The sequence below is a fragment of the Stegodyphus dumicola genome, chromosome 9 (assembly GCF_044657685.1).
Source record: "Stegodyphus dumicola isolate Sdum_Otavi_A_Nest chromosome 9, ASM4465768v1".
Lineage (NCBI taxonomy): Eukaryota > Metazoa > Arthropoda > Arachnida > Araneae > Eresidae > Stegodyphus > Stegodyphus dumicola.
This window is the reverse complement of record NC_140776.1, coordinates 135741943-135757121: the sequence shown is the minus strand read 5'-3', so window position 1 is coordinate 135757121 and position 15179 is coordinate 135741943. Positions and strand designations below refer to the sequence as shown.

The following is a 15179-nucleotide window of genomic DNA, read 5'->3' as shown; positions in this document are numbered from 1 at the left end:
GTTCTGTTTATGGGATTTGTGCAGCGATTTTTCCAAGAGGTACCTTTATTGGTCTGTGGATTTTTGTGTAGTGGTTTTTACAGGATTTGGCGTATGGGTGCCTGTATAGGTGTACATGCTTTTGTTTACTGGTTTTTACAAGGCATAGACCTACGGAATATCCATTTTTTAATGGAAATTTGGCCAATGGATATGCATATAAAGTTTTTGATTTTTGGCTATGGGTTTTTACTGGGATTTTGTTTATAGTGCCTACAGTTCTACAGAGATTTGGCCTACTCGTAACCGTACAGTCGTACGGGTTTCCGTTTACAGGTTTTTTACGGGTATTTCGCCTACAGGTACCTATACAGCCGTGCAGGTTTCTTTCTATGGGTTTTTACGGGTATTCGGCCTATGGGTACCCGTACAAACGTACAGGTTTCTTTTTATGGGTTTTTACGGGTATTTGGCCTACGGGTACCCGTAACAACTGTACGGGTTTCTTTCTATGGGTTTTTTACAACCGTACGGGTTTCTTTCTATGGGTTTTTACGGGGATTTGGCCTACGGGTACCCGTACAGTTGTACGGGTTTCTGTCTGTGGGTTTTTACGGGGATTTGGCCTACGGGTACCCACAGAGCTGTACGGGTACCAGTAGGCAAATTCCCCGTAAAAAAAAATTTTATGGGTTTCTACGGGGCATTTTTAGCAGGGTATCCTTTGCTTCCTCAGATTCTTTTGTCTTTATAATAAAAATAGATATAAACTAAAATTAAATATATATTTATGCTTTCTCTTACTATAAATTAGAATTCTTGGAAAAAGTTTTTAATAAAAATTTGTAAAATACTTTACTCAGTTGTTTGTCAGATTTTTCTCTTTATGTTTAATCAATATAATAGTGATATTATAACAGTAATAGTTATAAAAGTAATCATTATAGTAATAATAGTTCATTTATAATACTGGAAGAATAATAGTAAGAGAAATTTATTATGGCAAGGCACAGTAAGATGATCTGCCTCAGAAAGAGAAACTTTAGTCAAAAAAATCCAAGGGAATATGCATAATATCGCTTTCAATAAGTCAAAAATAATTTGCGTATGAGACTGCTTCGCTGGACCTTCTGAAAGAGTTATCGGACGCATTTGAATGATATACTTTTTAAAGCATATTAGTTTCAACTAGAGACATTCTGATCTGTCATACTGTGTTCTCGGATAAGTATGCCAAATACCGCAGCATGTAAAATGTACATTTTTTAAAAATATTGCTTGCAAGGAAAATCGTTATTCCAATGAAGAAATTCAAAACAACCCACTGAATGTGATGATCTAATTCGATCTATATTCGCATTACGTTTTTGGATCTTACTTTTTGGGTGGACTTATGAATATTGTATCGTATGACGTTATAAAGTCAGGAGATGCGAAAAATGTGCAATGCCCTCGCCGGGACTCGAACTTGGACCTCACGAATGCGCGCCGAGTGAGCTACCGTTACACTACAAAGGCATGCTGGAGGGAGGGAGGAAATACCTTATAACGTATATAGACAGTTTGGCTATCCACATCTAGTAGACAAAGAACCAGCAAATGAGGCTGAGTACAGCGGCTCAGTACAAGACTGATTTTCAACTCATGTTTCCTATTACGTGCGTGTTCAGTCAATATTAGCTTCTCTAAACATGTTTAAAAGCGGTTGGGTTAAGTTAGGATATTTGGGTTACAGCCGAAAACATCGCGGCAAAAACATCGCGGACGAAAACGTCGCGGAGAAAACAACACAAGGCAAAAACGTCGTGCTACAAAACATCGTGGGAGAAAACATCGCAACGAGAAAACATCGCAGTCCTAAAACATCGTGGTACAAAACATCGTCGTCGAAAATAAAGCGGTTCAAAAACTTTGCACTTTAAAAACATCGTCGTCGAAAATACCGTGGTAAAAAATAAAGTATCTACAAATCATCGCATGACGATAACATCGCAGATATGCTTTTTTCAGACATGCTTTTCGGAGACATTCTTTAATAACTGTAAATGGATATTTCCATAATGATTTGTGAGCGCAAGATGGAAAGAAGGATAATTTTTACTTTCATATTTTTTATTAACTAATAAATTTTTGCTGAGAAAATAAAAAGGAAACTTAAGCATAGAAAATTAATGCAACTTATAGCACTTAATGGAATTTTAAACCGACATAGTTAACTAACAAAGGCCATTAATAAATAATTTTTGTAATGCTTTTACTGGTAATTTTTCCTGAAAAGTATAAGCTATAAGTTGCATTTAATTATTTATGCTTAAATTTCCTTCTTACTTTTTCAGCAAAAATTTATTAGTTATTTAAAAAATGTGAAAGTAAAAATTATCCTTCCTTACATCTTGCGCTCATAAATCATTATGGGAATATCCATTTCCAATTATTAAAACTCGATAAAAGAATGTCTGCGATGTTATCGTCATGCGATCATTTGTAGATACTTTATTTTTTACCACGATATTTTCGACGGCGATGTTTTCAAACTGCGAAGTTTTTGAACCGCTTTATTTTCGACGACGATGTTTTGTACCACGATGTTTTAGAACTGCGATGTTTTCTCCCACGATGTTTTGTAGCACGACGTTTTCTCCTTGCGTTGTTTTCGTCCACGATGTTTTCGCCGCGATGTTATCGGCGGTCACCGATATTTGGCAAATCAGATACCATGCTTTGCATGGGATATCTTTAGCTTACAATGGCTTTAGCAGGATTTAACCACATCTTACATCAACACGGAGCTGTGTTTCCTCAGACATTTCTTTTATGTCTGATATTATGAAAATAATTGCCTCAATTATCACAAAATTGACATATGAGCTTATAGAAATTATTACGCCAGGATTGTGAAAAGCCATAAAGCCAGGAATGTGAAAATTTAATTATGCCATTTCCGAGATTCGAGCCAGGGACCTTTCTCTTGCTAGCTGGGAGTGTTCATACTAGGCTGTACTCTAAAGAGCATGTGATAACTTCTTACATTCTCTTAAAAATTAAAAGGGACTGTGGAGAGGCAATCATTAGAAAAGGGAAGGTTTCAATTTAAAATTTGACAAGCGAATATAGGATTTTTTATTTTCTCACTAAATAGCAATGTAATGCGGTAAAATTGCAAGTTCGTTATCAATCAGTCATTGAGAAGTGAAATGAATATGAGTGACTCTAGATAATTGGCTTCATGACAAATATTATTGATCGAGCAAGATAGTAAGTGTGGTCATTGTATGAAATCTTCAGTTCAAGAGCTCACGTATCTGATAAATATTAGAAGGCTTCACATTCTTCTTCTAAATTTTTATATCTTCTAAAAAATATCAATTTATTTTTAATTAATATTGAATTAAAAATTTTAATTTGGAAATATTACGAAATATTTATTTAAAGAACACGATGTTCAAAGCATAATGCAAATTTTTACTGTTTCTGGCAAATGTTCATCATTAATTCTTATCTGTTTTTTATCCCCAGTCATTTCAATAGTTCTCACCAGTTTGGTATACTATTTCTCCAGTGTGAAAGTGAGAATAGTTATCCATGATTATAAAATTAATTAACAACACAAGACAATCTTAATCCTAAATTTAAATTTAAAAAGTCGATGGCATACCATCTTAGCTCAAAGAATTGTTTAAAAATGTTAGAAACTGAAATGAACATAATTTCATACTTTGTGGCTTACATATATTCTCTCTATCCGTACTGAAATTTATGCAATTAAACATTTCAGGAATTTTTAAAATTCATTGCAAATACTAATTTCTGCAGAAGCTTGGTAATTATATTATGAAGCTTGGAAGCAGAGTAGTTTAACTTTGAAAACATATGACAATTACGTCTGTAAACCTAAATCAGTCTTGAAATTTTATTTAAAATTCATTCGATTTTATTTCCATTATTAAATAATGAAGAATATCATCATATTACTTTCTTAATCGAAATTCTTTGATAAATATCTGAAATTTTCTATAAAAATAATATATATATAAAGATTTCTACAGAACGATCATTGTCATCATCGAATTCTTAAAGCAAAATAGAATAAAGTTATCGATATTTTTATTAATATCAGTGTTTTCAATATATCGGGGCATAGAATATCATGCCGAAAATCATATAAATATATTTAGAAAGATATGAAGGAAAGAAATAAGCTGATCTATATTTCATATCTTATATTTAATTGTTAAACAAAAGATGCTAATACAAGGAGGTGGGGAAATCTGGTGTGAACACCAGATTACTTCTTTCTACAGCCTTTTAAATTATACACACATTTTGATACTGAACTTATTTCCCATATTTATTCCAACTTGAATGACCGGTCCCTCAAGGAAATTGGAAAATGACATCGAAAACAACAAATTTTGAAATTAAATATCCCGGTCAATTTTTACCTTACAAGAGTCAAACTTCCTATAATTTTATTTTTTGATAAGAAGTATAAAATTTTCCTAGACATCGGTACAGGAAGCGGCAGAAAGCATTAAAAATTAAATTTCGTCGTTTATCGAATATTATATTTTTTAAAACTTTTATATGAAAAATCATGAATATTTTCGTAGTTTAAAATACGTCTGTAAGTGGAAATATACTGGTTTCCAAAATTGAACAATAGAGGACCGTTCTCTTTACGAATGATGCCAGGTTTAACAGCGATAATAGGCGTTATTTGATTTGGAAAGAACCTGGAAACCATTATCATCCAACAAACATTCTTGAAAGAGATGCATACGGAGGAGGCAGTGTTTGTATTTGGGGTGGTTTTTCTTTGGATAGAAGAACAGATCTTCATGTCTTTCCACGTGAATCCGTAAATGCTCCTGTAGAGATGGCATCCTAGATGCTTATGTGCGCCTTTATGCCGGAGCAATAAATGATGATTTCCTGTTACAGGACAACAATGCTAGACGCACAGGGCTTGTATCGCAGATCTTCAGCAGCAATTAATTCAGCACATGGAATGACCAGTTCGATCAACGCACCTGAATCCTATCGAGCATGTATGGGATGATTTGGGAAGACCGCTCTCATTCCTCTTCTTCAGACCCTTGCCACTCTTGCAACTGCTTTGCAAGAATAGTGGCTCTCAGTTCTTAAGGAATGGATAGCCCGCATAATGGATGGTACCACAGTATGTCCTGTATTACTATCATACTTCATACCGAAGGTAATTTTCCTATACCAAACTGATATATCTGATTTAGTCATTTTATATGCGAATTTCTATAGCACCATAATTGTCTGGTAATTTCTTTTCATATTATTTTGTACCTTACTATGCGTTCAACACTGTGGGTCAGATTAATTAAATTATGCATGTAACATTTTGAGTAATCGTCATGTTTGTGATTTTTCCTTAATTAATAATAATCGGTGTACATGAGTGAAACTGACAATTGCGAAAATAAAGGCTCGGTAAGGATTTTAAGTCAAGTAAAGGGATAGGTATAATATATATATATATATATATATATATATATGTTTGTACTTCTGATTGAAATAAAAAAGGAAAGATGCATAACTAGATGTTATCAATGCCATATACAAAATGCTGAACTGGAACGCTTGAGATTAAACTATGTGAAAAATCCAAGAAGCAAAATGTTTGCCTTTTTCCCCCTTAAAAATTATTAAATATTTTCATGGAATTATATTAGGTGAACCCTTTAAAATTAATAGAACCAGACTCATTAAACCGTTAGGTGGATTTTCTTTTTATAGTAAATATTTTAAGTATGGAAATAGAAGTCAAGAGGATACGCATTCCGTATATTTTTATATGCAAAGAAAGTTATAAATGACAGATCTCAATCAATTCTTTTTTTCCCCTTTTCAAAATCTGTTCTGTGATAGACTTTAAAAGGATCAAATCATTTGCTTTAGTGTTTTGTACGTAGCATATGTTAACAGTTAACAATCGCTGATTCTTAAGTGAACAGTTGCTCTCAGCGTTGACAAGGTCGGAAATTTTGAAACTTTTGACCTTATCAATGTCGAGAGCAAATTCTATCATCTTTTAATATCATATGGGAAGGACATACAGAGAGTTCTTACCTTGAAATATCAGCTGTTAGACAATAATACGATGAATACAGTATCAAACCGCTGTATTTCTCTCTAAAAATATAATTGATTTTAAAAATTCTAGGGGGACCGGAAAGTAATGTCGTTTCTGCGCATGTCGACAACAACATGCTAAGAACAGAAGTGGAAGCAAATCCATGTCAAACACTCTTAACAAACCTTGGTCGACCATCCAAGAACATTTAAAGCAGAATGGAAAAATAAGTAAAGCAGGTGTTTGAGTCCCCCATAATTTGTCCGAAAAGAACAAAGCCAACCTATCCATCACATGCAACGTATTGCTTCAACGGCACCATACAGAACCGTGTTTTGATCGTTTGATTAGTGGAGACCAAAAAGTCCTCTATGATAATCCAAAACTCAAAAGGCAGTTTTAATAGGGGTTACAAAGGGTTTATATCCTGTAAAGGCGGTTCTGGGTGTTTGATGGTGTATTCGCGGAATTGTTCATTTTGAATTGCTGAAACCTGGACAAACTGTTAATGCAGACCTTTATTATGAACAACTGGATGAAGTGAATCAATCTTTAATAGAAAAATATCAATTTTCAACAGGAAAGGCGTCATTCTGCAACACGACAATGCAAGACCGCACTGTGCAAGACGAACACTGGAAAAAATTAATGAACTGGGGTAGGAGGTACTGCATACTCACCCACCATACTTGGCCGATATCGCAGCATTGGATTTCTATTTATTCGGATCCCTACAACGTTTTCTTAGTGGCAAAAAATTTGAAAATTTGGATGATGTCCAAAATGCCATCTCGAGATATTTTACTCAAAAACCAATTGAATTTTATCGGTCTGGGATTGAAATCGGCATACTTAGATGGCAAAAGGTTGTTGATAACGAGGGTGATTATATTATTGATTAAAAATAAAAACTTGTTAAAAATGTATTCGTTTGAATTTAATGTAAGAAAGCGACATTACTTTCCGGTCCCCCTGTTAATCGTTGAAGATAAATTTTGCGAAATAACTAATTATTTGACGCTTATAATATTTAAAATTTTCACTCGTTCAATTAAATTTGTCATGAAATTCAAACTTTGTCAAATTTTTGAAGCAAAATGATCTTTAAGATTTTGAGATGCTGTTTCAAGTGAAGTACTGCTGCGCACTCAAGTGCAGATTTATGTACTAGGAACTCGGAAGAAAAGCTTTCTTACTGGCGTATCCAATATTTGCAAATCTATGTTTACCTAAAATTTCTTACTCTGGCTTTACAAATAAAATGATTCTGATTACAAATACATTAAAGGTTTCTAATTTGACCCTGTGAGAGAATGAAGTTTGGAGAATTTGAATGAAATTGATTCAAAAAAATATTTTTAATGTTGCTGAAAATAGAATACTATAAGAAATATTTTCATATAGGTTTTAGAATCTTCGTATTTCCTTTTACTCATACAACCATTGTTTAAAAAAACGAATAATTAGATTTAAGCTAATATTAATTGAATTTCAGTATTAAACGAAAAAATAAAAAAAGAGGGCTTACTTTACTTACTTATTTTTATAATTTTATTCTTGACAACTAGACAGTAATGATATAAAAATATTAAACGTAAAATAAAAAATTATTTAAAATATAATACGATATTTCAAAAAAGTCCATACTAAGGTTTTTGAGCAATTTTATTTTTTAATTTAAATTTAAAGCTTATCAAAGACATATCGTTGTGTTTTGTCATTGACAATTGAAAATAGTAAGCTAGACTTTTGTACCCTCCCGGGGCAAGCCAATTTTTGCTTCTAAATTTTTACAGTCTGATGCCTCCTTAAATTCTCGCGAACGGGCTGGCTGCATGGGTGTTTTTGTGGTTTTCCCCATGTGTAACGTGTATACGAGCCAGTTCCCTTAGAAAGTCCTCCACGAAGGCATCCCTTTCCTTAGGCAGATAGCCCTAGTGTGCTTTGCCATAATTAAATACACCACACCGCCTCCTTAAATTCTAAAAAAATTGTCACCCGTAAATTCTGACGCCCAGTGCAACCGCACTGTTTGTTTCTGCTCTGGTTATGTTCGTTATATATTATATAGTTCATTTCGTTATCTTTGTGTATTTGCTTGAATAAAATCCTAATTATTTACATTAAAATGAATAAACCGTAAATATAATTAATTATTTTGGAAATAATTTTAAGAATATTTGGATATGTAACACTACGGAAAGAGAAATTTGGAAATGTAACATATGTTATATATATTTATAATGTTTATATGTTATTATATATTGATAATGTTCATATGTTATTATATAATGTTATATATTTATATTTACATATTTGTAATATCAGTTTATATACACAAGAGAACAACTAATTTTGGTTTTGTTTTAATAAATAGAAATATTGTAAGCGAATAAACGATATAAATGCGCAAACAGAAGGTATAAAAATTAATAAATAAATAAAGGAAAGATTTTTTGCTTCATTGAATTTTAATTTATTTCAAATTCAGGATGGAAGCTATTATATTATTTATTATCCTTTCAATCTGATTATGACTTAAAAATATGAAGGAAAAATAATGCAAGACAGTGCACCTTTACGCTTGTTGCCACTTCACTGCAACAAATATTAATTATAATGATCGTATCGAAATAATGATATCTTCTTGTACGATAAAAATGTGTTGCCGGTATCATAAATAAAAGAAGTAATAGTTTAATGAAAAATATTTTATCTATTTTTTTAATGTCATCAACCGAATATCTAAATATATCCATACAAAAGCACAAATTAACACTGAGAAAAGTTATATGCAGTAAAATGTATAAAAATGTTTAACAGTCACATTATAAATATTAAATGCAAAGTTAAAATTGCTCCACATTTTGTTTGCGAGTCAGTATAAATTTATCACGGTAACTGTATGTTGATTTTTTTCTCGTGATAATATGCATTTTTTTAATATTATAGATTAATTTATAAAATAAATCCTTTAAAAAGGAAAATAAATATATCAATTATGTTTTTGGTGAATTTTGCAAAAATCTCAGAATTAAAAAAAAAAAAAAAAAACAGTGGTTACTAACTGCAATGACAGTATAAAAGTTAAATGCTAATAAAAATGGATCGTTAACTAAAACGTGTAACAAATAATTAGTTAATATAGTTAAACTTACCGTTGTGTGTGAAATAGCCGAAGAACGCGTATCGAACGAAAAAGCACCTTAGTATCACAGTCCTTGAAAGACGAGAGAGATACAACGAACGGAATCGTGTGTCTCACGAGAATAATTCAGGCTATTTTCACGAACTTTTCTCTGTCGGGGATTTGGGAGAATTCGATTCACTTTCTTCTTGGCAGGATGACCTAAAGAGGGTTGAGCGGCAGCCGGTTGGAATTGTTTCCATGCAGCCGTTGGGAGCTTTCGCTGCTGACCTCGTTCGACTTCTGCTGCAGCACTAAATAATTGAGAAGCCGTTTTTCCCGTCGTGCACCTCGGATGTAGAGTGCCGTCCGACCAATGGGGAGAAGGCAGCTTTCAAGGGTGGGACAGACTCATTCACAACAAATGTTGCCTATCTCTAAGAAGACCCTCTCAATTTATGAATTGATGCTATAGATAAGGGAATGGATGGAGCCAATCAGAAGTAACGAGAGAAATGTCAATAAAAGATTTCCTTAGATGTAACTTAAATATATTTTATTTGCTATGAACTCCCTAGCTTTTGCTTGAAAGTGCTTTTAAGCATCCTAAAAGATGAGTCCATTATAGAAATACATATGAATTTCAGTAAAGCTAATACTCTTAAATACTATAAATCTTAGAGCACTTCAAATAATGCTAAGTTGAGAAGTCAGCATAGCATTTTTCTAGCACTTTTATTTTAAATTTATTTCATTATTTGGAGCAATTTTACCAAACAAGGTTGTTTTTACCTCTACCCCCCCAAAAAGGGGGGAGCTATTCTTATGAAAATGTCTGTTAGTATCCTAAAAAACCAGTGTTAAATTTTAGAATTATTTAATATCATGATCAAATTTTCTATGTACTAGGTCAATCATTTTCAAGATATGTTTCGAGATTCTAGGGAGATCTGTGTAGATACTCTATAAAGATTTTCGTAGAGATTCTTTAAACATTTGTACAGTTTCCAAAGATCCCAAGTAAAATCTTATGTAGTGCATATAGAATAAATTAATAGAACTCTAACCGAAAATACAGTCAGATCGATTTACAGAAAATTTTCCCATAATTTAAAATTTCTAAACAAATATCCTTGCTTTAATTTCTTATTAAAGATTCTATAGAAGCTTAATAACTTCCATGAAATGGAGGAGAAAGGCAGGGAATAAAAATTTTCGAACAGATGTGACTTTTTTTTTTTTTTTGTCTAAAAAAATTAACGCTGTTTTTATTTCGGAAAGTAAACTAAGAATAAATATATTTTAAATAAAAAGTTTTTAATAAAATAAATAAAAGTTAAGTTTAACTAAGATTTAGAAACAATATCTGTTTCCATGGGTACGTGTAAAATTAAAAGCATAATAAAATAAATAATAAAAAATAATAAAGTATATAATTAAAAGCATTTCAAGAATTAAAATTTTGAAATTAACAGCATTAACTTAATTTTTTACCTAATCTTATGATTTAAACTGATACTTAGTATTCCTTTATTTATTAATTATATTATAAATTAGGCAAAATTTTACATAAATTTAGAAACCAAAAAATGTTAATCTAGAGGGAATAAGGCAAAAATGGCCGTTCAAAAATGATTCGATTCTTATGAACAAAAAGCATTTTTCTTCTGTATCCCGTATGGTACATCAAAAGCTAAATATGCTTTAAAGTCTGAAAATTTTGCAAATTCCTATAGAATATCGCACTATAAAGGCTTTATAAAATTTAATTTAATTTAATTTATCAAATTTTCTATAGAATATCATTCTGTAAAGGCTTTATAAAACTTAAAAGATATACAGTGAAAGCTTATTAATTTTTTAGAATTTTATAGAAAAGCGTTTTTATATTGGGTTGCTTTGAAAGTTCCATAGGCATTTCTATAAGCTCTATGAGCCTCTATACAAATTTTGTGTGAAGGGTAACTTTATGCCACTTGGTGAACTTTCCTAGTGGTTAGACACCAGAGTACCCGTCTCGAAGAGCTTATCTCCATCAAAAAGTATCAGCTTTCGAATTTAGTCTCGAAATAGAAGTATAGATGCTAAAATAGTCAAACTAATTAAAAATAGCACAAGGTCTTAAACTGATGGCAAGGAAAGAAACGTAAGATTTGTAGACAGAGGAGACTGCAACTCTATCAAGCTGCTTAATAGAGTACATACAATCAAGGTTTTACAGTTAGAGGCAAGTATGAGTTAATAAGGCAGCATAACAAATGATGAAAAATTTAATCCTACTGAAAGAGAAAATACAAAAATGCATACAAAGGATTAAATACTAAATGTCAGTAAGAATCACCACAAAGTGAAATACCTCGACTATACATCACAAAGTACTTAAACTACTAGTGTTCCCTGCAATAAATATTTCATCAAAAATATTTATAAACCTAAAGATTTTGTCTATTGGAGTTGGGGCTGCCTTGATTTGCCCAAGCCTTCCCGAAATAATTATAATAATTTTAATAATGGAACATTCTGTAAATGATTTCTTAATTTTAGCAAACATCTCAAATACGCAAGGGTAGCAGCAATACTCTCCGAGCATTTTTCATTTTCTTCATAGAAGTTGTTCTCCTCTTAGATGTATGAACTTAAAAATGTTATAAAATATCTCACCCGCCTTCTTAGCATGCCTGCATGGTGTAGTGGTCAACACGCTCGACGCGTATTCGAGCGTGCTAACCACTATACCGTCCGTGGTTGGAGTCCCGACGAGAGCATTGCTCATTTTTCATTTCTCCTGCTTCCAAAAATACCTAATATCTCTACAATGTTAATGTTGCACAGCTCTAGGCACCGTTCCTATGAATAAAATAAATAAATTAAATTAAAAAAAATTATGTAATGAGACATAGGTCGGCTTCGAGTTTTGCAAGCTTCTCGATAATCTGGACGATCCTTGCCACTAAATGACGTTGTTTTACCAAAAACTTGCAGAAAGCTTGTGTATTGTTACTGAGAATTTAAAGGTGGTGTTCTCTGGCAAATAGACATAATGACCAATTGAAAGAACCTATTGAAATAAAGAATTTATGACCTATTGAAAGAAATAATTAAGTATTCGACGGTATTTTCTTATTAGGATATTTCTGAAATTCGAAAAATTCATTAATCAATGGTTAAATACTAAATAACTCCTCTCAAAAATTCGTTTGAGAGGTACGGTAAGTTAAGCACCAACAAAAGTACGTAAAAGTACTATGTGTATAATAAAGGTAATACAAATCATCGACAAGAGTACTTGTATAATAAAAGTAAGAGCACATCGCATAAATTATAATACATAATAGATATATTAACAGGAGAGAAAATATATAAAAATATATCAATCTTTAAGGGAAACTTGGAAAATATTTCTTTGGAAAAGTTGTAGGAGAGCTTCACATTTACCATTCTGTGCAAACGCCTAAACCCTTTCCCATTTAATTAACGCATTCCTACTTAACTCAGCAAAGTAATTTAGCTTTTATCCAGCCGCGAGCGCAATATTTTAATTAACAAAGTAATAACCTCTTTGGAAACAGTCCGGCAGCAGACATTTATTAGATATTTATTCATCAAATGCCAGCCTGTTGGCTACTAGGTCATTAAGCTGCGTGCTCTCCAATATTTTTCAACAAGACAATTAAAATGGGATAATGCGGAGCATTAGTCAATGCCAGCAGCTGTCATATCTTGTGCAGTTGAACACAAAATACACATAGAAGAGAAGATAATATTAAAGCGAAGTAAATGGCCCGAAAAGTCGTGTACAGCCAACAGTGTAAACCTGGCCACCGCAGCTGCACAAAAGCATCTGCAAAGAGATGGGAATTGGTGCTGAGGACACTCCAAGATTTAGTGCAAGAAGAGTGAGCAGATGATATCTGAAAGGACAGTCTGATGATTATTTTGATTTTCAGTTTTGAAGTGTGAAAGAGAAAATTTCTGTTTGCTTTCTTAATTAAAGTGCAATCTCTCAAAACCGCTTTCTCATTTTCTTCAACACCTCAGTGGGATGGTACCCACTAGAAAGACGCTTTACGTTGAATTCTCTCAAGCAGAGATCAACACTGCTGGACGCTTTTATTCTCCTGATTAGACAATAAAATCTGAAGAACAGATGTTGAACCGGAGGGGAGCATATGTTGACATATTATCCATATACAAGTGCTCAAGTCCTTCCAGGGTTAGATTCAAATTAGGGTTAAGCTCGCTTTGGTCATTTTTCACAACATTTATTAAATAAATATTAAAAAAACAATTGCTGGAACACATTTTATTTTCTACATTTTTAAACTGACAAGCTAATTATCATTTAAAAATGTTTTGTTAGAGGTGGTTTGAGTAAAGGAACGCGCAGACGATAACCAACGTGTGTAGTAACTAATTTCATTACCATCAGAGAGCATTAATTCCCGAGGTAAGTGATAATCCGCTTCGTTATTAATACACAAAATGTTTTTACAATATTATACACTGGTTACAATCATTATTATTAGGCATACGCCTTCATCATTATTAGGCTTAACACCTTCGATCTTCCATTAAACTAAAAATTTAAATTATAGAACATCAATAGAGACAAGACGATCGGAACGCCACCTAACAGCGCGAGCTATCAATTTATAACAATGTGTAATACATGACAACAGGAAAATTTTTTCAGCTGATATATTATGTAAATGTTTGTAAAAAATATCTACTAGATATATTGTAAATCTCACGAATTTTATGTAATAATATGAACGCGCTTGATTTTTATAAGAGATATATGTACCAGTTTTAAATCACTTAGTTTGTGGAGGTATTCGACTCTTTATAAACAAGAATCACGAAACATTCTCAAGAAATATTAAGTACTTTCGAAACAGTTTACGAATTATTCAGTTGTACTCTCTTCGGGTTTCGAACCACGGATCTCCAACTGCTATCTGAACGTGGTAACCTCTTACCATGACAGTATACGCAGAAAAATGCCAGAATTCCTTAAAATCTCTTCACCCCCTTGAACAAGTGGAGAGAGGCGCGAGGTCTAGTCCATTAAATTCAAGTCGTAACGAGTTAGCTTACACTACATTTTAGTTCGTATGCCACGGAAGAGACTATTAGATATTGTCGAAGTGGGAAATGTCACATTTCAAATGTGCCCTTACTAGGATACAAACTGCGGATCTTCCATTCTCTAAAAGAATACGGAAGGGGGGGGGAAGGAATGCGAAAATTCCTTGAACATTAACAAAGAACTCATATAGCTACTGTTTCACATCGCTGAATTATTCATGTTGTTCGAAAAGTGCACAACTAGTACTGTAAAATTTATTACTGTATTTCGCTTAACCAAAACTATGAACTTATACTAAATGATTAAGCTCTAATGTTTACTTTCACTAGTGGCCGAGTGATTAAGACTAATTGATGCTAGGTTTGATACCAGGCTAATGTTCTGGCTGTGTTATCATGGTTTTCCCCATGCGTAACGCAAAATGCGAGCTTCTTTCCCTTAGCAAAGTTCAACACGAAGGTATTCCATCTCAGGCAGATAGTTCTCCTGTTTTTTCCCACGCACAAATAATTAATCGTTCCATCTTTTAAATGAATTTTTTGTTCTCATTTCCTGATTCTTGGAGTTAAATCTGCATTTTATTATTTTAAAAAGGAATAGTAATATATTTTTATGAAAAAATATCGCGCATTTAATTTACTATCTTAAACGTGAGCTTATATTGATTAAACTTTCTTTGAAAACAGATCAACTACATAGAACAGAAAAACATTTCAGTAAATTAATATAAAGTAGCTTTTGGTACATCCCAAATGATATTTTATCTATTCCACGAAAAAATATCTGTTTTTGCAATTCAAGGTGACGAATGAAACGCTGCCAAATGCCGCTCATCACAGTATTCGGATGAAGATGCAACTTTTTGTAGTTGGAATTAC

General features: G+C 32.5%; 1 protein-coding gene across 2 annotated transcripts in view; it reads right to left on the bottom strand.

Annotated features, from left to right (window-relative positions):
- The window catches only part of LOC118190896 (very long chain fatty acid elongase 1-like), a 254055-nt gene that overhangs the window by 122379 nt on the left and 116497 nt on the right, over positions 1 to 15179 (bottom strand). Inside the window, exon 1 of one of the 2 annotated variants that reach the window (XM_035361689.2) lies at positions 9244 to 9542. The exons of the other annotated variant lie outside the window; for it this stretch is intronic. The gene's annotated coding sequence lies outside the window, so the exon portion shown is untranslated. Of the gene's footprint in view, positions 1 to 9243; positions 9543 to 15179 lie in introns of those variants that run through there. 2 annotated transcript variants of the gene reach the window in all.